At 40.8% G+C, this 25,456-nt stretch overlaps 1 protein-coding gene across 1 annotated transcript in view; it reads left to right on the top strand.

Annotated features, from left to right (window-relative positions):
• The first annotated feature begins 14,374 nt into the window (after positions 1-14,374).
• The window catches only part of ANKHD1 (ankyrin repeat and KH domain containing 1), an 85,110-nt gene continuing 74,028 nt past the window's right edge, over positions 14,375-25,456 (top strand). The window contains 1 exon segment of the mRNA XM_031060591.1: positions 14,375-14,524. The gene's annotated coding sequence lies outside the window, so the exon portion shown is untranslated.

Below are 25,456 nucleotides of genomic sequence, written 5' to 3'. Positions count from 1 at the left end.
TCCCGGCGGCCCCGGGGAAGGGCCGGGGGCGGCCGGGCCCTGTGCGCGCCGCGCCGCGGAGCGGGGTGAGGATGTGTCCTGACCTCAAGGAGCCGCTTCCACCTGGGAGCAGGTTTGGAGGGGGAGGCGAGATCCTGCACCCGGCGGAGAACAAAGTGAAGCCGTCAGCCCCACTATTGCTGCCCTGGACTCGGGGTGCCCAGACACGGATCAATTCCTGTAGATGTAGCTATACACACACACGCTTTTATGCAATAGAAATATTTCTTACCCAACAAAATGGAAGAGGGTAGTCGAAGTGTCTTCCTTTGATCTTCCAAACCTGCGCAGAGGTTTAAAGGGAGGGTGTGGAGGAGAGACGGGGGCCTTATCCCAACCCAAATGGAGCGTTGTTGGACCTGTAAACTGGCATTTAATGCTGCTTTATGTAGCCTAGGGAGAGAAGGTAAATGAGGGCTTTTATCTGTCATTGCCGTACCAAAGGGTGAATCTTCATTCCTTAGCAGTCTCTTAGCAAAAGATGGGATCCCAGCTGGATCACAGCCCTTACATATCTTTAGTGGAAAGCAGGAGAAAGTGGCTGCTTACTGCTTGCAGGCTTTTCCCAGTTCCTCTGGGCTTCTGCAGGAGGAAGAAAATAGCCAAGGTGATACATATAATTTTTAATTTGGAGGCCAAGCAAATGTACTTAGGATGTGTCCTTGTTCCTTCTGGAGAGATGAAAGGAGAGGAGCCTGCACTCATTCTCCTGTGGCTAAATTTTTTGCCTTCTATTGATGACCGTCTTTTGTCCAGCCCTCCTGAAACCTGAGCCAGGTCTTATCTGAATAAAAAAAAAGTGATAAAACTGATGCAGATCCACGTTTGCATTTTGCTCATGACCACCTAAGCTACATTAAAAGTGGTACTAACAGCAGGACATTTAGCTAAACTCAGAATCTAATGGTCAGGCAGATGAGCAGTTGTATGTGAACATTCCTTGTGTGATTGATGTCCTGGACATCCATGATCAGTCCCATATGGAATTAAGTGTTCCAGGACATAGCTGTTTGGGGGAGCTGGAAGACCTACCATGGATAGAGTAGGACACAAGGAACCAATGAGTGTCTGCTCTCTAGGAGGTCTTCCTTGTCACATTTCAATGTATCTTTGAAGATACAAAGCAGTAGCTACAGAATCTGGAAAATGATGGGAAGTGGGCTGTATCAGGGGTTGGTGGCTCTTTACAAGGTGAGCAGAGTCCTACTTTGAAAGCTTATCCCTTTTGAACCCACCCCATTATTTAAGGGATGTGAAGATTGGATAACTAGGATGTTTACTAAGCACTCTTTTGACTAATAGCAAGTATTAAGAAAGACAGCCTATTATAAATAATGTGTCTGGGAGGTTGCCATTGAGGTCAAAAAAATAAAGGTTCCCAAACAGCTCTTAAAGTTAAATGATTCATTTGAAAAACCTGGAGAAAAGTTCATTATTTCAAATACAGAATAGAAGAAATCATTTGGAATTGAAATAGTTGAAGTTTTCCAGCACTCATGGAGAGGAGGTGGGCTAATCTTAAAGCTGAAATTGCCTGGGGAATTCTCCTGTCTTGTGTTTCTGGTTGTGGAGAGTTACCTGGGAAGAAGCATGGGTGGGAGGAATGTGCCTAGGCTGGGCTGCATGGCTGGGAGCACCAAGGGGGGAATTTTTTTTCTTCTTTTTTTTTTTTTTTTCTGAAAGCTAAGGAAGCACCTGTTGTCAGTGGTGGTGTCTCTCTTTGTTTTGTTTTCTTTTTTGAGCAAAGAAAAGGCAGTTAAGGTGCAGGGATGGGGCAGTGCAATTCTTGAACAGCACTGCTTTGAGAAGCCAGTCAGTCACTGTTTGGACTGTGGTCTTGTGCCATGAGTCACTGATTTGGGAGTATGCCTTCAGCTATTACCAGTGGGTGGAATTAGTGAGAACTAAAAGGGAGAATTAAAAATGAAACAAAAAAAAAAGTGAGTTTTTGCCATGCTGCCTTGATCTGTTCTCTCTATTTTTGAGGCCATAAAAATAATGGTACAAAATGCTGTAGACTCTGCTGTGTGGTATTTAGGTTTTGTATCCATGTATTAGTTTGAGTTTAATATGCTAAAATAATTGGACTGGTCAAAATGGCAAATTAGTTAAAAAAGAAAATCATTGGGGAAGTGCAGGACAAGGAGTATAATGAAGCATTTATCTAGAGAATGAAAAGAGCAATATATTTTGACCTTTTTGAAAATATATTGCATTTCTTAGATCAGATCTCCAAGTACTTTACAGAGGGGAGTGATGTCCCCATTTTACAGGTGAAGAGGGTGTGCCCCATTTATCCTGGCTTGCAGAACTGGGAGAAAATTGAAGCTTTCTGATTTCCTAGCTCAGTGCCTGCCCATGGTAGTGACCAAGCTCTTGATTGGGAAACCAAGGACTAAAGTGGATCCTGTACAGATGAGTTGTATTAGGTCCACAAGGTGAAATTTGAATGCAGCTGTGCAGAATATTTTCTAGAATTACCAGTTAAAATTATCCCATGCAAATAGAAACAATTGCAAGCTGCAGCACGTCTTTGGGCACGGAGGGCTGAGGCCAGGAGCTCTGTGCTATTCCTGTGTAAATCTGCCTGCTGTGGATCTCCTGGGTACTCAGAGAAGCTTCACCACTGGCTGCAGCCTGAGAAATGAGGTGGTTTTGACCTCAGTGCAAATAGTTGCTTAGTTGCCTTCTAAGCTTGATCAGGGTGTGAACACAGCCTGCAACTTGTTTAGAGTGAGATTTTTGGTGTGACTTTAAGTGTATTATTACCACTCCTTGTGAATTTTGCTGGTACTTCCAGCAGTGCCAAAGGCACAAGCATTGAACAGCCTCCTCCAGCCTGGCTCTGAGGGCTGTAGGTCAAGGTGAAGATGTGCTGGGAGGGCAGTGCTGATTACTGCATGTCCATGGGGTCTTTGGTGGCCACAGAAAGTGCAGGTCCTCATCAAAAAGCCTCCCAGCAGCAAAGTGTGGCAGCAGGAGTGGAAGCAGGTGATAAATGTGGCTGTGTTGGTGCTCAGGACAGTTTGCTGAGCTGTTGTAAATCAAGCAGCAGAAGCTGGCCGTGCTGACAGAAGTACCAGGGGATCTGGGAGCTTGGTTCAGTGAGTGGCTTTTGGCAGTGAGTGTACAAATGTAGCAAATCTCTCCTATTCTGTAATTCAGGGCTTTGGAGGCCTTCAGTGACAACTGGAGCTCACCCAGCCCTTGGCTATGGAGTCAGCTCAGCTCTCGGCTTCCCTCTCCTGAGCTGCCTCCACCAGCTCGCCTTACTTAAGCCTGTACCTATTGCATAAGCCTCTGGGGATATTTACATAAAGCATAATTAAAAATCAGACATAACATACCTCCTACAGCAGTAGGATGAGTAGTTGAATGGCATGCACTCCAGAGCAGTTCAGTACCTGGAGATTTTGTCTGGGGCCCCCCTCCCTGCAACCTGAGGTCTCTTAATTTTTAAACTGGGTTTGAAATTCAGAGTAAATACCTAGTTTGTTTCAGATTAGGAGCGTTGTCTGTTAAAGTCATTGCTGCATTGTTGAACCTTCCTAACATGGATCTGCTTTGTAGATGGTGTGCACAATGCATCTTTTGACTTCTGAGGCTAATGTAATGCTCAGACATTTTAATTTTCATTGTATTAGAAACAATGTAAATAGCAGCATTTTCTTTACCATAAGGAATAGAAATTCAAAAAGTGGATGCAAGTTCAGGTAGATAGTATTAAGCAGAAAAGCCTTTTCTCTGAAAAATGTAGGTTTCAGTTTAGCAGTTGATGTTTTTCTTTTGTCAAGCTCTTTCAAAGTTGAGAAGGTAAAAGATGGGAAAAAAAGTAAAATTTTCTTCCAGGAATTATTCAGTGGTTAGGAAACATCAAGGGGTAACATGTTCAGGTTTCCAGAAGTGTTGAGGTGACTCCTCAGGATGCAGAGAGCTGGTCAGTAGGGTGTTCATTTATTCCCAGTCTGATTAGGCATCTAACTTCCAGAAAAATCATGGTAGGTATCTCAGTAACTTTGCAAGTGTGGTAACCAGGAACAAGCAGTGTTTCTGTGTGCATGTATGGTTAATCCTATTCAATAACATTTTACAGTGAGCTCACTTCTAAGGTTTCTTGCAGAACTTGGGTCTCCCTTTAGTGCAGCTTGACCCAGTTGAGTACATGACCTAAAATAAATGTCAGCAACTGTTTTCTAATGATAGGTGTAGAAAGTAAAGATGTGAAATACTTCTGTATAATTACATAAATATGCAGTGCAACCCCTTGGTAAGGAGAGATTTGCCAAATTTAGCAGAACATCTATATTTAGGTACAAATTTGCACATAGGTTTCACCAGTCAACTAGTTACAGTCTGGTGGGGGGTGGGAAGGGTTTGTTTGAGCATTAATGCTGAATCATGAGTTCTTGTGTTCTGATTTAAATTGGGGCTACCCAGCTGCTCCCCCATGGGCTCGATATTGGGCAGATCTTCTGTCTCCTTTCCTTGCCTTGGAGAGTGCTGAAATCCAGCTGGAAGGACAGCTGGATGGTGCCATGGGGACATTGTCCTCTGCTCAGAGCTCAAACCATCCCTGCTACAGTCGCTTGACAGAAGGGTCAGTGTGGAGGGAAGTGGAAAACACAGGCACTCCTTTTTCTGTGCACGTGTGGCCTGGCCTTCAAAACTGGGAGCAGCTCCAGGACTGAACTGGGGATTTGTTGGAGTCCACAGCTGGGGCTCAGACCCTGCAGGTGAGGAGAGCTTCAATCTTAGTAGGTAATTTTGAGTTCTTGTAACATCTATGATGATTCCTTTAAAGTATTAAGCTGTTATTGGAGTAAAAATGATTCTTGGATTTAAAACAGAGGCAAGTGTTGACTTACATGAAAGAAGGAACGTTAGGTATCTTTCCCACTGAAAACTTCATGAAGCAAGAAACATAACTCTTGCATCTTGTTTAAGGACCTTTGTGGCACTGTTTAAGTGAAGCTCTGAGGCCTCACTCTTAGCAGGGTGCTTTCATTTGTGTCCTGCAGCTGCTTTCTTCCCTAGCAGCAGCCCATGTGCCATGCAAACACCAACCAAACCTTGTCTTCCTGGTGGGAATGGCCTTCTGCTGGAATGGGGACTGTGAGCAAACGTCAGAAATCAGTGATTTGTGCAAGTACTTTAATAATTTTAGGAGATTTTTGCGCAGTGCCTGGCCTCAGAGGTTGTCTCAAATAGAAACTTTCTTACTGGTACCTCCAGTGACCTTGGTCGATGATAAACTAAAGATTACTTTAACTTTGAAATGATACAAATACTTCTTTTTTGTAGCAATAGAGTGCAGTAACAAGGTTGCAGCCTTTGTGTTATAAACCCATGCTGCCTCTGACAAGCTGAGGTGCATATGAATTAATTTTTGGATTTAGGGGTTAATTTAGTTAGGATGGTATGCTCTAGTCCTTATTATAGACAGATATATATTGTAGTAGAATACAGATAGTTTGGTTTTTTTTTCCTCAACAAGTAGTTCTCCCTTTTTATTGTGAAAGTGCAGAGGTTTTATTTTGCATAGTTTTGGAGGAATGCTGAGCAAGTGAAATTTATGGAAATGCATTTTACTCTTGCAACTCATTACTTAAGAATTTTTTTCTTATGTAATGTTGATTGTTTAGAAGCTTTATAAAATATTAGAAAATTTTCTCCTTTTTTGTAGTATCGTGTATCTTCTGCTGAAGTGCAGATAGAAAACACTTACCATGATAACACATAAATAAAAGAATTGGTCCTGTGCTGGATCCTGTTACTTCTTTACTGGTTTTTGTGAGATGAGATCTCTTACTCACTTTGGTCCGTTGCTTTCAAGAGGGAATTGATGTATTTTTCAAAATTATTTTCATCTTTAGCTCTTCTAAACCATCCCAGAATGTGTAAGGAAAGGTGCTGTAGACTGAGGGGTTACTCCCAGTTGAATTATCATGGTGTGTTTGTCCAAATGCTGGTGGTGGCTGAGAAGAGACCAGTGTGGCTGGCCCTTCTGGCTGGGAGAGCTTTTCAAAGGTACCTTCCTGCACACCCACCCTGCAGGAAGAAAATACTCCCTAATAAAAGAAAAATGGGATGTTTTATTGGGTGCTGGACAGCGGGCCAACAGAAAGTCGTCTCACGTGTTTTTACCATTTCGTGTGGTAGCACTAGGTTTTAGCTAGGTCCCTACGTTATTCTCCCTTGCATTCAGTAAAACATAGGGATTATTTATTAACTAGGATTTTCTTCTAGGAAAATCCCTAAACCTGTTGAACTTTCCCCTTTCCAAAATCATGAATTAAACCAACAGTGTCACATGGCAGGTAGGTAGTAAGTCAGTCATATTTCAGACCAAGGGAAGAGGGGAGATCAGCATTTGGGGCTGAATGTTCTGCTCCCAAACTGATCCTTGGTCATGCTGACTGCTGAGCATCCCCTCTTCAGGGTATGTGCTCCTCCACAGCCTGAAAGGGAGCCAGGGGAAAAGGGAGTCTCACGTGGAAGTTTGGCATTTAGGATTTCTTAGGATAGATTCAACAGCTTAGATAAATGTCTCTCTTTTAGTTGTTTTTATAAAATAGTTGCATTTTTAAGCCCTTGTACTGCTATATGTTGAATTTTCAGTGGATCACAGCTTAGGCAGAGCTCTCTGGTAGTTTCTCTGAAATGACTAAGTGATGGCTCAGGAGTTGCATTGGGTTTCTGCTGCTTTGGCAGTGGGGCACACAGCCTGAAAGGGAGACAGGGAAAAAGGGAGTCTCTTGTGGATGTTTGGCATTTAGGATTTCTTAGGCTAAATCCAACAGCTTAAATAAATGTCTCTCTTTTAATTGTTTTATAAAAGAGTTGCGTTTTTAAGCCCTTGTACTGCTATATGTTGAATTTTCAGTGGATCACAGCTTAGGCAGGGCTCTCTGATAGTTTCTCTGAAATGACTAAGTGATGGCTCAGGAGTTGCTTTGGGGTTTCTGCTGCTTTGGCAGTGGGACAGCGTGCACAGACCTGTTTATCCAGGCCTTGAAAAGAATTGCTGCCACTAGCTTGGGCTCTGAGAGGGGCAGAAAGGCCAGGATGATTTTCAGTTTGCTATAAGCCTCTAGATAACTTAATTAGTTGCTTTAAATGCTGAGATTCCTCTGTCTGAAATGTATAGGTTGGCCTGGAAACAGATTATTGAATTACTATTGTATTCAAGATCCACTTGTATGATTTTTTTTCTATTTAGTCATTGTCCCCTTGGATTGAAAAGAGATCTTAAAAGGTCATTTCCAAGAAGGTGGCTTAGAATGCTTCCCATCTTGGTTGGGTGTGAGCTTTTACATCAGCAAACAAATGCATCTATTCATCTTCTGTCTTAAAAGTTGCCTTCACTTTGGTTTAATGCCTGGGATTTAATACTTGAGCAAGGAAAGCCATGGCTAAATTGATGCAACAATTCTGGTTTATAATAAATCAAATACTGAATTACACCAGCTGTTTCTTGGCTTGAGGTGAGGAAAGAAGAGGGGCTCTTTCTGTGGCAATATTAGATTAAAAAAACAGGTGAGGAGGGAATCCTAGAGCCCATGGGGAAGATGGAGCACTCAGAACATGATTTAGAGTGGACTGAGATAGAATACGTGAAAATAAGGAGTGCTTAGTGCAAGTGGTGCTTATTTTAGTCAAGTTTCCTGGTCTCCATTCAAAGGTTTTCTTTGGTATAAAGTCAAGAATTGGCACTTGATTTACTGGGATTGATGTGAATTTTGAATAAGCTTCAGTTGTCAGTTCCAGTTCTGTACGTGACAACTCCTTGCTGCAAAAGATTGTTTTGTACATGGGGAAAATATAGTCAGAATTATTTTTGTTTATCAGACATTGAATATGTCTGGCTTTAACAGTGTTTTGGGTTATTTCAGTAGTTACTGAGATGAGTAAATCTTTCATTTCTGCTGTACAGAGAAACTTTGTGACATTGCCAGTTTCTTGTACCAAGAGGAGTCAACATGTGTGTTGTGTGCCTTAATTCTGTGAGGGTTAACAGGATGCAATCATGTTGCTTATTGTTGTGAAACAGTGCTTTAATAAAAATAAATTGTAGTGATCTGTTCCTGGCAGATCCACAGATCAGAGAGCTCTTTCATGAGGCTTGTGATAGGGTGTAGTTTGTGGTATTCAGAACTACTTCCATGGTATAGTGTCAGTTGTCTGCTTAAGAGAGAATCCAGGTAAGTGCTTAAATTGACAGGAGCCGTTTGACAGCTGCTTGTCCAGGAATGTCTGCTTATGGTTCAGTATGAGTGCAAGAAAATTGAAAATTAGGATCAGCAATCTCTGGAAAAGATGAGTAGTAGTATAAAACATTAATTCTGATTTATTGATTTATCTGTATGTTTTAAATGACAGCTGTAGTTTTGAGAACTGACTGGTGACTTGGGGTGCCAGGCTTGAGACCCTGTGGTGAAACAGCCATAAAGATGTCAGTCCTTGCTCACTGCCTGCTGCCTCTCCCATCATTTTAGGCAGCTCCTGTGGTAACAAGAACATTGTGTTGTGTGTATGGATGGTGTTCTCATGGCCCACGCTGTGTGTGTGAGGGCCTTTCCTTTCCTGCAGCAACAAATCTTGGGGTTGTGTCCACCTGTATTTACCCTGTATCTATAGCAGCATCTGCAACATGAACCTGTGCTCTGAAATGAGCTCATCACAGCCCAGAGCCTGTAGCTGCTTGTTTGGTAATTGTTTAATATCTATGGGAATAAAGGCTGTCCTTTAGATAATCCTGCCTCCAGTCAGTCAGTCAGCATCCTGCTGCAATCAGAGCTAAACAGATTTGCACCCCTTCTCTCCCCACCCTCGCAAGGTAATGCCCTGCCTAGGGAGCTGCTGCTGCTGCAGGTGTGAGCACTGACAGCTCCACTTAAAGGTGGAGCCATGGGCAGGTTTATGGCCTCACAGGGAGCTGCCATGATCTAATGCCTTTCTATTCCCAGTAGAATGATATTCCAGCTTGACAGACCCCTTTTTAAGTCTATGAAATTCATAAAGTGATAGAAAATTATTTGTTTCCTCTCCTGAGTTTTCTCCCTTTTTGCTGTGTTAAAGTGACCTATGAAAGTGTCTGACAGCTGCCTGACCTGTCACAAGGTGGGCAGTGACTGGAAAGGGTGCTCCAGGTACTTTATGGTCCCAGTTGAGGTGGTGATGTCCCCAAGCACCCCGTACCCCCCAGGCTGGCAGGGTTCTGTGTAATCACAGCATCCATAGTGCTGGATAATGCTCTCCTGGTGATTCACAGGTCATGGTGGCTTCTGTCTTCTTGGGCTGGAACTTTTATTTTTTAATGGAAGAAACTGCTTTCAGAAATTACAGCTCTAGCCAAACAGAGTGGATATAGTTTTATATAATTAATTATGTCTGAATTGATGTTCCCATTGATTCTATGTTGTTTCTAGGTACTGACTCTAGAGTACTTCCCTGAAATGTTTATTTTCTTTCTGTAGCTTTCAAATGCCAAGAAAGGACAGTGTCCTGAGACCCCACTGAAAGGTTTTGTGAAAATACCCACATTAGGGAGTGGTTTTTCCTCTTCCTTTGAAGAGGAAAAGCCATCTCTTGAAACTGAGATGGTTGTGCAGGAAAGTACCTTAAGCAGGTGCAAAGATGTTTGGCTGGGCTGGCAGGGGAAGAGTGTTGAAAAGTGCATTCTCTGGTAAATCAAAACCAGGCCTTTTGTTGGAGTTAAGTCCACACCAAGGGGGTTGTGCTGCACTTAATTGTTGCAGAGAGCATCTAAGAGTGTCATGTCAGGGACAAAGTCCTTCACTTTACTTTCTCCTTGGAATGATTATTTTTAGTGGTTTTGATAGCTGACGTCCTTAATATGTGGAATTTACAGGAGTTTGATGTTAAATTTGAAATACAAACTAAAGTTCATTCTTAGTGCTATGTCCTGTCACTATTCCCCAAAAATTTTAGGGCAGGATTGCAAGTATTAATCCAATATTGGCCTTCAGTTTAATAAAGGACATGACAACATAAACTGTTAGAGGTCTCTGAAAAATCCACAAGGACTTTCTCTGCTGCATTTCTCCTAATGCAGCATTGCACATGCTGTTAATTATGGAGTGAAAATGTCCAAATAGAATTATAGAAGTAATTAGGAATGGTTTCCTAAGACAAAAGAGAAGTTCAGGCAGTCATTTATTTGCATAAAAAGTAGGAGTTTAGGAGTCCCAGTCAAGAGCTTGGGTCCTTATTATTTGTAAATACTTCACAAACAGAGCAATTAGTATTGTTACCCCAAAAGAAGTGTTCATAGCTCAAGGGGTTCCTGGAAAATACAAGTTCAAGGAAATAATTTAACAACACCTTTCTCTTTCCTATCAACACTTTTTGTGAAGATGGTCTTCCCAGGAGCACTAGTGTGGCAGAAGTGGAAGGAGAAGCTAGAAGGAGCTGTCTCTGCTGCTGCCCTTGCCTGCAGGAGGAGGAGAGAGCAGTGCTACCTACAGCTACCCAGGAAGCTTTTCCATCCTCTGTAGCCTGTCAGGAGCAGGCTATTTGTGAGCAGATCCAGGCTATTCTGGGAAAAGTACTTTGCAGTAGTGCAACATAAGGAAGCTCAGTTTAGATTTAATATTAGAAGTGTGTTGTAACCCTGCATGTCATGTCCATCTCACCAGAATTACCAGTGTTAGTGGGGATGGTGGTGCCTGCAAAGTCTCTCTGCACCCCCCTGAGCTGCAGTAAACTCAGTGCTGGTGTTAACATACAAACACTGATGGAGCTGAGGCCACATGGCTGCAATGTGGCTGCTCTGGAGGGAGGCACCAGGGCTGTAACTGGATCTGCAGAGCTGCCAGGCTGCTGCAGTCCTTGGCAGGACTTCAGGCAAGGGCCATGGTTGCTGTGGGAGAGCAGGAGACACAAAGGTGGTGAAGCTCTGCCCTCCAGTCTTGTGCAGCTTCTTGAATTTGGGCTGGGAAGGTGAAATTGGTTAGGCAGTTAGAATAATATCTGGAATCCTTGTGTTCCTAATGAGCCTTCCCAAGTAAGATGCTTATTAACTGCCCAAAGCAGCTCGCAAAATAATCCAAAAATAGCACAGTGACTGGTTACTCTATCACTTTGCTGCAGATCTGATTAGGATAGAGCAGAGTGCCTAAATTTTGCCACATGAGCAGTGTATTATGTCTTCCAGGAATGCTAATATGAAATATGTTTGGATTTTTTACTTGCTTGTTTTGATTTTTAATGCAGTTTATTTTTTGTTTAAAAAGACAGATTTGTTTAATATATTTGTGCTAGTTTGATATTTTTTTTCTAATTATTGTAATATGTGATTATTGTTGGTCACTTCCATTCACAAGAGACATCTGATCAATTAGGTAATTTCTCACTCTGCTATTAGTGATAAGATATCCAACTGTTCATTCTCTCTAGCTTTGTCTTAGTGTGTGAGAAGCTGCATTGATTTACAGAAATGTCAGACATTCTGACTTGAAAATACATTGAAGTTTATTCTGGGAGACTGGCAGTGGTGCAACTATTTTAACATTCTGCATATGGATTTTCAGTATTTTCACACTCAAGATATATTTTTATTGTGGGTATGTTATTAAGCTCTTACTAAAAATCAAAATAAAACCTAAAAATTGATGCTTAACATGTGCAGTAATAATGAAAGCATCTGCCTTCCTATGATACAAAGCTATGATGGAAGTATTGTATGTGAAGCAAGAATTTTTGAGAGATTTTAATTGAGCAAGATCTGTGGAAGTACAGTTGCTGATGTAAAGAAGAGCTGAAAGGCAGAAAGAGTTACTAAGAGTGGTGAAAAGAGCAGACTACACCAGTACTACCCAATTTGTATTCTTAAGTAAAAACTGTGTGTGTAATTTACTCTAATTAGTGGTGTTTGCAAAATCATTGTTAAAAATACAGACTTATTTAGAGGTTCCTGTAAGCAAAATCTATTCCCTGTTGGGGAGACAGAGGTTCCTTGGAAGCTGAATATTTGAATGGTGAATTAACACGGATTTAGGCTCAAGATGTGGATTGTTGCCTGTAAAATCCAGTAAATATATCCCAGTGAGCTTGTGCTGGCAGCACTCAGGGAGAAAATGGTCCATATCTTTCCCAAAGTGTCAAAACCATGAAGTTTTAGAATTTGCAGCAGGACAGCTTCTGGCAGGTTGCTGCAAGGCTGCTGTGCTTCCCTTGGCTGAGGAGTGCCTGGCTCTTCCCAAGGCTGAGCCCTGAGGCTTGCCAGGAGCCACTGAGTGTTTCTGCAGTGTTTGTTGTTCTCAAGTGCAGTTGCTTCAGTGGGAGGTGACATTTTTACTCCTTTTGGTATGTCCTCAAAAGGGAGGACTGCTGGTAAATGTAATGGTGTAGTTGACAAAGTAAAATGTCCATAAGAATCTAATAAAATTTCTTGTATCTGGTTCTCAGCTGTATATAATGAATGGTCATGTAGACACAGTGGGAATTTCTGCCCTTCAGCAGATCACACAAACATGTTGCAATAGGAATAATATTTCCATCATATTAATGCCTTGTGTAGTCTTGTGGGAAAAATTGAAAAACCCTGAAGTCCTCATGTAGGTAAGGGTGAATTTTCCCAGAAGTCAGTTTTGTATCAGAACTCATGAAAGCAGGGAGTCCTTAAGCTGGCTATGGACTAACCTGGAATTTGAGTTCTGCTGAGGAGGCTCTTACTGTAGGGATGCATTTTGCTGTGAGTTGTAAATAGCTCTTCTTTGTTTGTAGTAAAAATATCTATCACTGCTTTAGGTCACTAATTTTCTGCTCGTTTAATGTTCAACTCTTTCTTGCAATGACAGTTTCTTATTTTAGGACTGTTGCTTGGACTAACATAGAAATCTTGCTTCTCTGAGCACCAAATCAGAGCCTGCTCTTACCTTTAATATTTGTGTCTGGCACACAAGATCTACTATCTGTGAGCTGGCTGGGATCACAAATATCCACTGAGATGTGGGCCTCATGTTCAGTGTTCCTAAAAAGTCATACTTGCTCCCTGATTCCCATGATATTCCAATGTGAGCATTTCCCTGGCAAGCAGGGCTGGCTCGGACACCAGGGGATAGTGTTACAGCCATTTACATATCAAAAAGGGGAAGAAATGAACGAACCCAAGTTGCTCTTGAATAGCAGTGCTCTGTGCTGCTCCCAGATCCTGTTAACGTTGTTCACACAATGGAGCACTTAATGAATTTGCAGATGGCCTGATTTGATTTTTTTTTTTTTTAAGTATAAATTTTCCCTTTCCAGGGGAAACGAGATGTAGTTTTCTGCTGGGGTGAGAAAAATAGGGGGAAGTATTTTGGGGAAAACTGAGAAAGGAAGATGAGACTGGGCTATAAAGTGGGAGAGGGCAGCAGTGGCTGAGTTACAGGAATGTCTGATTTTTACAGCAAATCTAAGGCACCAATAGTGTTGGTACAGATAACAGCCAACATCTAATTATGAAATAATGTTTTTGTCTTAAAATACTACTGAAAATAGAGGAAATTGTGTCTGAGCTTGGGAGATTCTGAAATGTAGCTCTGCTCTCTTTAGAGTGTGAGTCAGGTATCCTCCTTGTTTACTCTGGCAAGCTGTCATAAAACTGCAGTGTGTTATGTTGAGTAATTCCATGGGCTTGTGTTTGGAGGTCACGTGGGGCACTGGTGGGACAGCATTATTGCTGCTTGGTTGGAATACCTGCCTGCCTAATCCTTCTGCAGATCTGTTCTTGTCCAGAAAGCAGAGCAGACTGGGGTAATGCTGAGTGCCAGCTTGGAAACAGATGTTTTGCTGTTGAGTTTTGGTCAATTCTTGTGTTCTTGCTCAAAATAAACAAAATCTTTGTGCTACCTCTGTTGAAATTACTGTTAAAAGAGAAATGAAAGGCATCTTGGGAAAACATTCCATCTTTCCCTGGCACTCAGATAGGTCTAGCTGTACCACAATCATTACTGGTGCCTTTTATTAATAACATGGTAGATGAGCTTTGGTGACAGAGATGTTACAGCTTCTTGTGTCTGCCTGCTTGGGTGGTTAACTGTGCAAACATGCATAACACTTATTCAGTATTTTATCTGAGTTGATCTTGCTGTATTTAAGGTGTTTTAAATTGTAATTTTTGCAATATTTTTTTATGCAGGGTTTTTGTATTTTGTGACTTTACCTCTTCAGTGAGTTTTTTGTAGTTTTGTTCTATGTTCTTGGCAGTTAAAACACAATTATGATAGTACAGTTAGATTATTTTTGTGGAATTTTTTGGGAGTAATATTTTAGATTTACTTCAAAGCTTCAAAAATGGTAAAATTGTTTTTCTAACTTTGCAAACAGGTTGAATCATTTATTTTGGACCAAGAAGATCTTGATAACCCAGTACTCAAAACCACATCGGAGTTGTTCTTATCGAGTGCTGCAGAAGGTGCGGACTTGAGAACTGTGGATCCAGAAACACAAGCAAGACTAGAAGCCTTACTGGAGGCAGCAGGTACTTTCCTTGTGTAGTTCTTTTTCTGAACCTGACTTTTTGTACACAGATCTGGCAGCACATAAATTTTGACCCTAGTGAAATGTTCAGGAGTCTGGAAATTTCCCATGATGAGCAGAACATGGAAGAGAAGCTCTTTCTGTACTTGGAGTTAGAAAAATTAATTTGAATTAAATGGTATTTCATTGACTTGAGATTACATATGTTATGAAAGGGAGAATTAATGGGGAGAGAATAGAAGGAAGTAGACTTGCTAAAATAACTTTTCCTGCTGCTTTGGTCAATATATAATTATTAATTCATTACTCCAGAAATTTACAGGTAAAATACTTTTTTCTCTGTTTTAACTTTGATAAAAGCATTTTTGCATTCTGTAGTTCTGAGGTATCACTGTTGGAAAATACATATTAAACATTCCTGGTTTGGAACAGACCTGATGAACATAGTTGCTTCTACATTTATTAGCTTAAGAGTGAAAGCTTGACTAATTCAAATCCTCCTACAATTTGTGACTGGGATGTTTGTAATGGATTTGGAAATTATTTGTTAGTTTCAAAATTCCAAGGACAAAAAGATATAAAACTCCTGCTTTGAAACAAATCACATTTGGTCATCATGGGTGTATACTCAGACTTGTAGTGGTGTGCTGAAATTGGAATTTTCACACCTTACTTTGGAACACTTAAGGAGCTACATAAAATAGCACTTATTTACAGGTGTGTAGATGCTAAACTGTGTACAGTTTTAAAGGAGAATTTTATTCTAAGGAAGCAAAAGGGGCAGAGGTTTGGGATTTGGGTTCTCTTTGCATTTTGGATTTGAAAAAGATCCAATTTAGAACAGAGCACAGCTTTTATCAGCAGGAAGTTGCAGCAGCATCTCTGCTGTAACTCTTGAGGACCAAACTTTGTTTTGTGGGGAAGACAGGCTGTTCCTGGGATACTACATGCAATGAGGGAATTTGAATAATTTACTCCCTTTTAAAGCACTTCTAAAAATGCAAATCAGTTCCTCTCATGTACCTGGTGGCTGCTGTGTCCCAAAGCCTTTTTCTGGCTTTATAAATTGCTGGTGGATCTGGCTGGTGTTATGGGCCATGCTGAGGCTGCAGTGCTCACAGGGATCTCACAGTATTTGACATATCCAGGAGGTGCCTTTGCTGCTTGTAGCACCTGTGAGAATGCTGCACTCAGATTTCTAAGGAGTAGTTGGGTATTTATCCCCAGGATTAGATAATTTGTTTTTTAGCTGAGGCTTCCATGTCTTGGTTTTCCCAAATACATGAGAAGAGCGGAAGGAATCTGGAAAGAAGAGCAAATAGAAAAAGAAGTGCCTTTGTTTGAGGACTTAATCTCCCTCTCTAGAAAGACTGGACAAAATTAATGCCACTTGATGAATGTGTGAGATCAAAAGAGTGAAAATACTCTGGGGAAAGTTCTCTAGTTAAGCTGTACTTGTATTTCCCACTGTGGATTGGAATACTAAAAATATCAGGCTAACCTAAAGAAGATGCTGTGAATCTGGTAGTTCATTAATAAAAGCCATAATTTGACAGTGATTGAAAAAGAAGTTAGTGGTTTTGGGAGATGTTCTAATATCGTCACTGGATTTATCTGGCTGGTTTGGCTGAAAATACTCTTTTTAACCCTGAGTGAGCTTCTAGGCTTCCATCATGGCAGCCTAGTGTTGTACCTTTGTATTCTTTTGCAGTTTGGCAAAAGCAAGTGATTTCTGTTCTTTTAGTCACAGTTCAATCCTCAGCATTAAGGATAGCTTGGAAAAGTAGGAGACAGAAGAGGCAGAACTATGGCTCAAACACATTTAAAGCCTTGTCTGTAGTTTCCAGGCATAGCTTGGCCTTGGTTGTGATGATCCCCTGTGAGAGGCTTGATTCCACCTTGCAACCTAGATAAAAATCAATTTTGCATTCAGTGTCTTGGATTTCTTAGGGTTTCTCACGTGCCAGGTTTGTGGATGTGTCATTAGGATCTTAATGAGTATGACTTGCAGAACTAGTTTTGCTCATTCTTCTAGAATCCTTTAATGCTCCGATCTCACATGGCCATGTTGTTTATTAGCTCAGGAAGGTAAGTTCTAGCAACTGCAGCCACGTGGGATATTGTTCTTCAAAGTACTTGTGCAGAAGTGGCTTTCAACCATTGTGTACTGTGTGCTTTGTAGGAGCTGTGTTTTGTTTGTAAGTAGCTGTCTTGATTTGAGAGCTGCTGCACAAGAAGCCAGAGGTTATTTGAACTGCTTGAAGATGTTTCTCTAGGTTGTATTTACCCACCATGAGAGTGCTGGATATTTTTTCACTTGCTTGTTTGACTTGCTTATTCTGTTTCAAGGATTGTGGATGTTGAAGGTGAGAGCCTTAAGCCAAATTTCCAGCAAAAGGGTTGTGCCTCACCTCCCTTGGCATAGCAGCAATTACATGCATGTACATATCCATGTGCACACAAAGATTTCGTGTTTTTCTCTGAAAACCTGCCTGATTAGCTTCAGTTTAGACAACCATACTTTATTCTGTGAAAGAACAGGCACTTTATTAATGAACAGCTACCTTTAAACAGCTGTCAGTGTTTGTATTATTTCACAAAAAATAGTTCTACAATCTGAAGACCAAGAGACCATTGTTAATATCAGTTGTTTCCACCTTCAGAAACTGAAGATAAATTAAAACAACTGAATCGTGTTGTTTGGCAAGTTTTAACCTAAACAAAATAAGTCTGGTATATCTTTAACTGAATCGTGTTGTTTGGCAAGTTTTGACCAAGACAAACCAAGTCTTGTCTTCCTTCAGTTTAACTCCTATTAGCAGAGCAGAGATTTATAGGTAAAATAACCTATGGAATGAGAACCATCCTGCTTGGAGGATGTTTCCATTTTTCAAGCTGTAATTAAACAGATTATTAGTATTCTGAGAGTGGAGTCCTGTTCTGCACTAGAAACATTTCGCTCCACTGTTAATTAGGGTACTGTGGATTTCTTAAAATAATATTTCAGCTCTGAAGAGTCGTGATTCTTGTGTGGATCTTCAGAAAAAAAGTGTCAAATGCCCTTTTTAGGGGCAGAATTTGACAGCTGGAGGTGAGAGCTCTTTGCTACTGGGAATGAATGGTTGGAGTATTGAGAGCTCTTGTTCTTCTTGGCAAGTTCTTTGTGGGTCCTCAAGATGTGTTGGTGAAAAGGCAAAGTGGGATAATTCCAACAGGTTAAACTTGTTTCATTTTCTGTTCCCAACTTGTATTGGCATCAGGAAGGGGAAATGACTCTCTTGTGTTGTGCAGTGTCTTTCTGCAGGTTGTTTTTTGAGGATAGAGAAAGGTGTTGGTTCAGGCACATGGCCAAATAAAAATCCTGGGTGCCCATTTGGTGTATTCTGCACTGAGAGCACAGATTTCTACAGAAAGTTGTGAAATGTCAAAATGTTAATCCCTTGCAGTTAAAATACCCTGTTGATAGTGTTTCAGCATGGTTTGGCTGAGTTTTCTGGGAAGTGAAACAGAGTGTTACTGAACTGCTTTTTGACTTGAGGAAATAGCTTGAGTGCCTGTGTCCCTTCCAGCAGAGATTTTAAGTGTGTTACTTCTCAATCAGAATGTTGAAACACTTTGACAATGAAGCATCAAAAAAAAGATGCAGAAGAAAGTAGTAAAGAAACTTCAGCTGCCTTTGGGGGACATGATGTTCCTGTATCTACACAGGGAGTAGTTCTGTAAGCAGTGAGTTCTTCAGGACTCCCACTATTGTTTGCAAAGAGGCTTGTGAGGAAAATATTTTGAGAGGGAGAATGTTGAGCCAAAGGTTTGTTTAATGAAACATGTGAATAGTCCATTCTTATATTCAAACAGGGAGCAGAGTTATCCTTCTTTTCTGATGAAATACAGTATTAAAGGTGGCTGGAGACCCTCACAAATGGTTTGGTGTTTTCAAGACTTGGAGGGATTAATTGTAGTGTAAATGGTGAAAGAGAAATCGACTTCTAATATTGTGTGTCTGTTAATACCTGTGAATTTCAGTAGTTCATTCATGCATGAGGGCCTGATACTGCTCTTTGGAAAAGCTGCTAGGGTGGTGGTGGGGGGATTAGGTTGTGTATTTTGGAACTGGGAAAGGCAAAAAGTGGAAGTGATCACCTGCTTAGTGGAAATACAGAATACAGATCATAATATGAATGAGCCCAGATGAAATCTGCCTGCTTTAGGATAAACTGAAAGGTTAGAGTAGATTCAGCAATTGTGAAATTGAGTGCTTTCCTCTGTATATGTATATTTCTGTTTACTCACTTGCCAACCTATTGACCAAACCTGCTTTTTTTTTCTCTTGTGATGTGATCTAACCCATTCATTATTCACTAACAACAGGGGTTACCAGGGAATGAGCTGTGGTCTAGAAGAACAGTGCCAGAGAGGCACAGCTTGCTTTCATCCTGCATCTGAGGGAATCCTCAGAAAGTGACTGAGACTGGGCTAGAGAAATTCTTTGATCATATTCTTTGATTCATATTTATGATGAATAAGATTCATGTGTTAACTTGGTGTTTCTTTTCATAGGGCTGATGAGTAACTAAGCTGTGATTTAAATGAGGGTGGGCATTAGAAACTTAATGTCTGAAGGGTTGTCCAAGCTCCACTTGAAACTATAGAAGTGGGGGTCTGCAGGAAACAGATGACATGGAAACATGTTTGTCATTTTATTGGTTCCACCTCTGTGCTCGTGGAATACAGCAAAGGCATGTCTAGATCTGTACTGGTGTTTTGAAATAAAGAAAGAGAAGCAGGATCTTTTTTGGGGGGGAATCAAAGAGGATTGCTGGAATTTGAGCTAAGATGTAACTTTATTGTAAAAATGTTGCAATATCAAATTTGAAGTGTGTTTAGCCTCCTTCAACATGGCCAAAATCTTACCTTAGTCCAGTTATTGTGGCTGATTATAAATCAAGAAAGGCTTTTCACCATAATTTGGTCTGATCTAAAATACTTTGTGTTACATGGGCATGGTATACAGACCAAATAAGGGAAACAGTTTTCACTAGGACAGTTTGAACAGGCTCCACTGTAGGTGTTTCTTGAGAGATCAAAGCAGCCCTGCCACTGAAATCACCACTGTCTTGTTCACTGCAAAGCTTCTGCCTTTTGAGATACTGGCACATTACAATGACTTACTTATTTTCTTTCTTCACCATCTAAAGATTCAGAGTGGGAAGGAATATATGGTATGTGAAACACAGAGATTTGTTGTGCTTTTGAGCAAGTTGGATAAACTCAATTGAGTGCATGTAATTGAATTATTAATATTAATCTCTCTGAGATTTTGCATGATTCAAATATTTTTTGTAGAAAAAGTCTAGTCTAATCCTGCTCTTAGTTAAATTAACTTCCATGCTTTGACAGTGTGTTAAATGTATCAGCTTCATATTTTTTAGCTGTTTTCCAGATGGATTTTGCTGTGAAGAACAATCTCATTGTCATAACACTTAAATTGCTGCCTTTAGATATCAGATGGCTGTTACCTTGCCAGCTCTGAAAGCTTTACTTCTGGAATTCTTTGGCAAAGATGATTTTAACCTTTCTTCAGAGGGGATGGGGAGTGGGAAGAGGTGACAAAAATGTAGCAGTTTTATTTTGTGAAGTATAAAAATTGACCAGTGTTCTCCTCAATCTCTCAAGTTGCCTACATATTTATATAAATCTGTGCATGTATCTCAGAGGTAGTCATAAGTAATTGGTAATTTCTTCATGATTGTACCGTGAACAATTTGTGCAATCCTCCTTTTAACAAGATTTTTTCAGTTCTGGATATAGTTTTTATTAACTCAACTTCTCCTTTTTATTTTCCTTCTGCTGTATTTTATTTTTCATGCAAGCTGGATTCTTCTGTAAGATGAAACACCCTTTGCTCTCTTGTTCCAATAAGGGAAACATATTATTGCTGGTTAAAAACTTTTTTCCATTCAGCATTGATTTCAAGACTTCTTCTTATGTTAGTACTTGGAGTAGCTTCAGCCAAAAGCAATGTGGAGAGAGTTTGGGCAGGAGAAAACCAGCAGTGCTGTACTGCCAGTCCTATGTAGTGCCTGAATGGGAATGGGATGTGCCTGTGCAGAGCTGTTCTCTTTGCTCTGTGTCCCTGCCTCCTCTCAGCAGGTGGCTGTGGTGTTGTCCTTGGGATGCTGGGAGGGAGGGGAGCTGAGATGGGAGCTGTGGGAAAGGAAGCAGTTTCTGCTCTTGGAAGTTGGAGCTCGCCAGAAAGTGACTCTTCTCCTGAAATGTGTCAGGAGAGAGTGAGGAAGGAGTGAGGAGGTAGACAAGCCTCAATCTCTTACTTGTGTCTTCTGCAAGAAGAGTCTTAGTAGTTTATTAAAAAAAACTCAGTTACACTGACTTGAAATCTATGTTTGCTTTTTTTTGTTATTTGTCAGTCATGTAGTTTCCTTAGCACATGGTGATAAAATCAGACTTTAGAAGTGTTCAAAAAAGAGTTTGAATATTGGCTGGATGCTTTGGGTTGTGCAGATGATCGGATCTGAATCAGTTTTCCAGATTTCCCTGTTTGGGATTTTTTTTTTAATGTTCTGTAGCTTAATATTCAAGCATGGTGGCAGTAACCAGTGCCAGGCACTTGCTCCATACTGGACTAACTGGTAAGTCAGGTCAGGAGTCTGGATGTGGAGCCACACCTCCTGGAGCTGAGGGAAGTGTCCTGTGGGGAGTCACTGCACTGGAGCAGGGCTGTTTGCTGCCAAAACACTCTGGGTCATCTTCTGGGTCTGGGGACACCTCCTGGGGTGGGCTGTGACACATCTGTCTATAACATTTCTGACAGTTCTATAATCCTAGCAAATATTTGGGGTCTTTTGAAGTGTCAGATTTACTGAGTCATCAATACTTTGCAGTACAACACATGCATTGGTTGATTTTTTAAAATTTTTTACTCAACTGTGACAAAATGTTACTGTTGTATGTTCAGAAAGTAATTATAAGCAAGTTTCTAAGAAAACAAATGGTAATAAAGTATATGCATAGCAGAAATGATTAAGTTCTGCTTATTTCTAGAAAGTCAAGCTAGTTTTCACCAGATTAATAAAAAACAAAGTATGTGAAATATACTGCCACTTATCTTTGAATCAGCTTATGGAAACGAGTGGCTTTTTTTACAGTGGGATATGAGCATCTTAGTTTCTTGCTATAAATGATTTTGTGCTGTTTTACAGACCTTACTTTAAAAGCTAAGAACTTAAATCTTAAATTTAAAATGAGCTGTAATACATTAAACATCTTGCACAAAAAGGCAGGTGATATTCTTTGTGAATATGAATATGAATTATTTAAATACTTGAAGATCCAATACATACTAGGGTATGATAAAAAAATATTATTGCATTGCATAAAGTTATCCTGGTTGTATTTATCAGGAAAGTAGTTGCAGTGGGAGCAAAATGCACAGTGCAGATCCTCAGGGACTTTTCCCCTTGTGTAATAAAACGTGCTTCCAAACCAAGAATTTTTAACTTGTCATTTAGGCATCACCTTTCTCTGAAATTCTGCATGCCTTCTTAAAACTTTTTCAAAAATTTGGCTGAAAAAAGTCTCTGTAGAATTCAGTTTTATCTTCTTCTCTGCCTTCTCCCCAGACTGAAATATGTAACTCAAAGGTGAAGGGAACACTGAGCTGCTTCCTTTGGAAGAACTTTGTGAGGGAAGGAAGAAAGAAAGATGGAATAAAGCAGCGAGTAATTTTTAGTGGCTCTGACTCTTGTTTAATGCAGCTCATGTTCAGTGTTCCAAGTGCAGCCATCCTTAGAGCTGATTTGCAGACTGATATCACCCTCAGTTTTTGGGTTTTTTTGCTAAATAACATCTAACCTTTTTCTGCCCTTAACTCATGTTCTTTAGACTTTCATCTGCTCTTGTTCTCCTCTGGAGTCTCTGTACGTGATCTCTGTTCTTCATAACTTTTTGCCCCAAATGAGTTGTGTTACTGAAGCTGATCTCTTGATGCATGGAGAGAGGAGTGTTATTTCATCTGTCCTGCAAGCTGTGTTTTGTTTATACATCTCCATTTGTTGTCTGCCTTTTGCCTTTGGTTTGCAAGTTGAATTTGTCTTTAAATCTACCACTGCTTTTCTGAAGAGCTATAACAAATTATTACATTTTTGTGCATTTGATTATTCCTGTGTGTGCAGTTGACTATTCCTGTGTATGTGTGTGTATATATATTTTTTTTCTGACACTTGTGTTTGAATATGTCCTTCAAAAAAAACCTTCTCAACTCAGAATCATTATAAAGGCTAAAATTGTGTCTTTGCTTTCAAAGAATTAGTTGGCTTTTGAGTAGCAAGAATGTTCTAACCAACCTGGCCTGACTTCCAGCTGGCTTTGTCTAGTACTGCCAAAACCAAGGAAGCAGCATGTTTTGGAAGTCTCTGGAGGGAAAGCAGGAGGATTTGCTAAAAGAAAGATTTGAGAAAAGGATAAACTTGCACTGTGGCTGTGCTTTTGGCTATCAGCCTTCACTTACAGCGAGAGCACCCAGTACCTGATCCTCCCCAGCAGCAGAGACACAGCAAGACATTGAACAACTTTATTCTGGTCTTTACACAGGTTAAGAGCAAAGACCTGGAGGAAATAATGAAAGAAATTTGCTGTGGTAGAACCTTAATTGGCTGGACTTTTCCATATTCACTATTGGAAGCAACTCCCTCTATTGGATCCCTGCTTGTTACAGTTTCTCTGCGCACTTCTCAGTGCTCTGAAGAAGCTCAGTAGAACTTGCTCTGTGTGGTGCCACATGTTGGATTCTGTGACCTCAGATGGACATAATCTCCCATCTGAAGCACTTCAGAGACATGGAGCTGGGTGAAAATGCATCTCTTCCCTTTTGTTTTTAAAACTGCAAGAGGATGCTGCAAAAAATAAATAGATGGGATGACCTCCATTGGGATGTACTTTTAGAGGGGTGTTAGCAGTAGATGGGTGTGTTCTTTCTTCAAGTTGGGTCATGGTAAAATACATTCTGTGTTTTCTTTCTGAAGACTGTAGTATCCTGATTTTTGGTAGTTTGGTACTCCAATCTATTTTGGCATTCTTTAAGGTTTTCCCTTCAGGATCTTTTGTTATGCACCATGTATGTAATGATAGCAGTACACTGAAAGGCTGTGGATCATTTTAGGTAGAGGAGAAGGTTTAATGAAGAGTTTCTCAAATGTTCAGTTTGAGACATGAATTTATACACTAGTCTGTGCTATACACCATTACAGTGGTGATTGTTTTTTTAAAGAAGTGGTGCACTTGATCACTCTCTGAAAATACTCAGTATTTTGGCTTGCTTTGTCATACACGATTAGCATAAACTAGGGGCTAAAACTCTGTGGGCTTCTGAGTTAGCTCCGTGATTTTACTGGTACTCAATTTGCTCTTAGATCTTTGCTTGAAAATGTAGTAGTATTTTCAAATGTCTTTATCCAGACAGTCACTGGGTACTGTGTGATAGTCAGAGTTGCTTTGTGATTCGGGAAGGCAATTACAGCCCATTGGGGCTCAGTTTGCCACTGACTGCCACAAACTTCGAGAAGAGTTCAAGTGGGCTGAACTCTTTGTCTATAAATAGCACTCAAAGGTCACTTGAGTTCTTGCCTTCCTGCATCTCTGTAGTGCAGGGGGGTCATATCCTGGAGTCAGTCTCCACAGGGGTGTGATCCTTTCCCTTCCTTTAGGTTACTCAAAAAGCAGAAAGTAAATCTGCTGTCTTCCCCTTGTCCCACTAAATAGGTGGGAGTGTCTGTAAGGTAACTTGTTTTCAAGGGCCCCAAGCCCTAAAGAGGTTGAGACATGAAATACTGAGCTGAGTTAGAATGCCAGAAGTCAAGAACAGGAATTCTGTGCATCTTTCTCAGCATTAATATTTTTTTTCTTCTCTTGATATTTCTCAGGGATATGTGAACTTTTTCTTTGCTCCCTATCCTCCCACAGTGGGCAGTGCCATTTCCATGTTCCTCCTTCCCTTGTTAGTAGCATTCTTAGCTCTTTGACATGTATCTTTCAGATTCTTGGAGCCAAGTAAGTGTCAGACTTGAAATGAGGAAACATTTCTCTCTGATAAGCCATGAAAGGAAGAACCAGGAAATGAAGAATAATTGCCAACCATTAGCTGTGATATTTTTCTGTAAAATAATTAAATAAATAGTACATTTTTCCATATTTGATGGCACAAAGTAAAAATGTGTAGCTTTCTTTACAGAGGTCACAAGTTCTGCTTCTGGATCATTTAGCAAGTTGCATCGCTTGCAAGTTTGCATCACTTCCATAAATGCATCCCATGCAAAACCAGGACACCACCTTTGTAGTTGTGTGGGTAAATATTGTACGCACTACAGTCTTAGCTTAAAATAAATGCCCCAAGAGTGACTTAGGGATTTAAAACTACTTCATATAAGCACTCAGAAGCAATCAGATTCTTTCTTCTCTTCCTTGCCATGGAGGAGTGTCTGAGCTGATGTCCAAAGCTCAGAATTTGAGCAGAGCTCCTGTGATTCTGGCTGGGCACTGGGTGGGTGACAGCAGCTCCCTGTGCCTGGTGCAGGGATGGGCTGGGATGGGCTGTGGTGCAGTGGGATGTGGACTGGGATATGCTGGGGTGGGCTGGGATGTGTTGGGGTGCTCTGGGATGTGCTGGGATGCACTGAGGTGCACTGGGATATGCTGGGGTGCTCTGAGATGCACTGTTATGTGTGCTGGGATGCGCTGGGGTGCAGTGGGATGCACTGGGATGTTCTGGGATGCTCTGGGATGTGCTGGGGTGCTCTGTGATGTGTGTGCTCAGACTCAGCTGGGCAGGCTGGGGGCAGGTGACTGCCCAGCTCAGGAGATGTGCTGACTCTGCTGTTTAACTGTGTCCTGTTCACAGCCAAACAAAGGCAGGCAAACAATT

The sequence above is a fragment of the Geospiza fortis genome, unplaced genomic scaffold (genome assembly GCF_000277835.1).
Source record: "Geospiza fortis unplaced genomic scaffold, GeoFor_1.0 scaffold413, whole genome shotgun sequence".
In the NCBI taxonomy this organism is placed as follows: domain Eukaryota; kingdom Metazoa; phylum Chordata; class Aves; order Passeriformes; family Thraupidae; genus Geospiza; species Geospiza fortis.
This window is presented reverse-complemented; position numbering and strand designations above follow the sequence as displayed.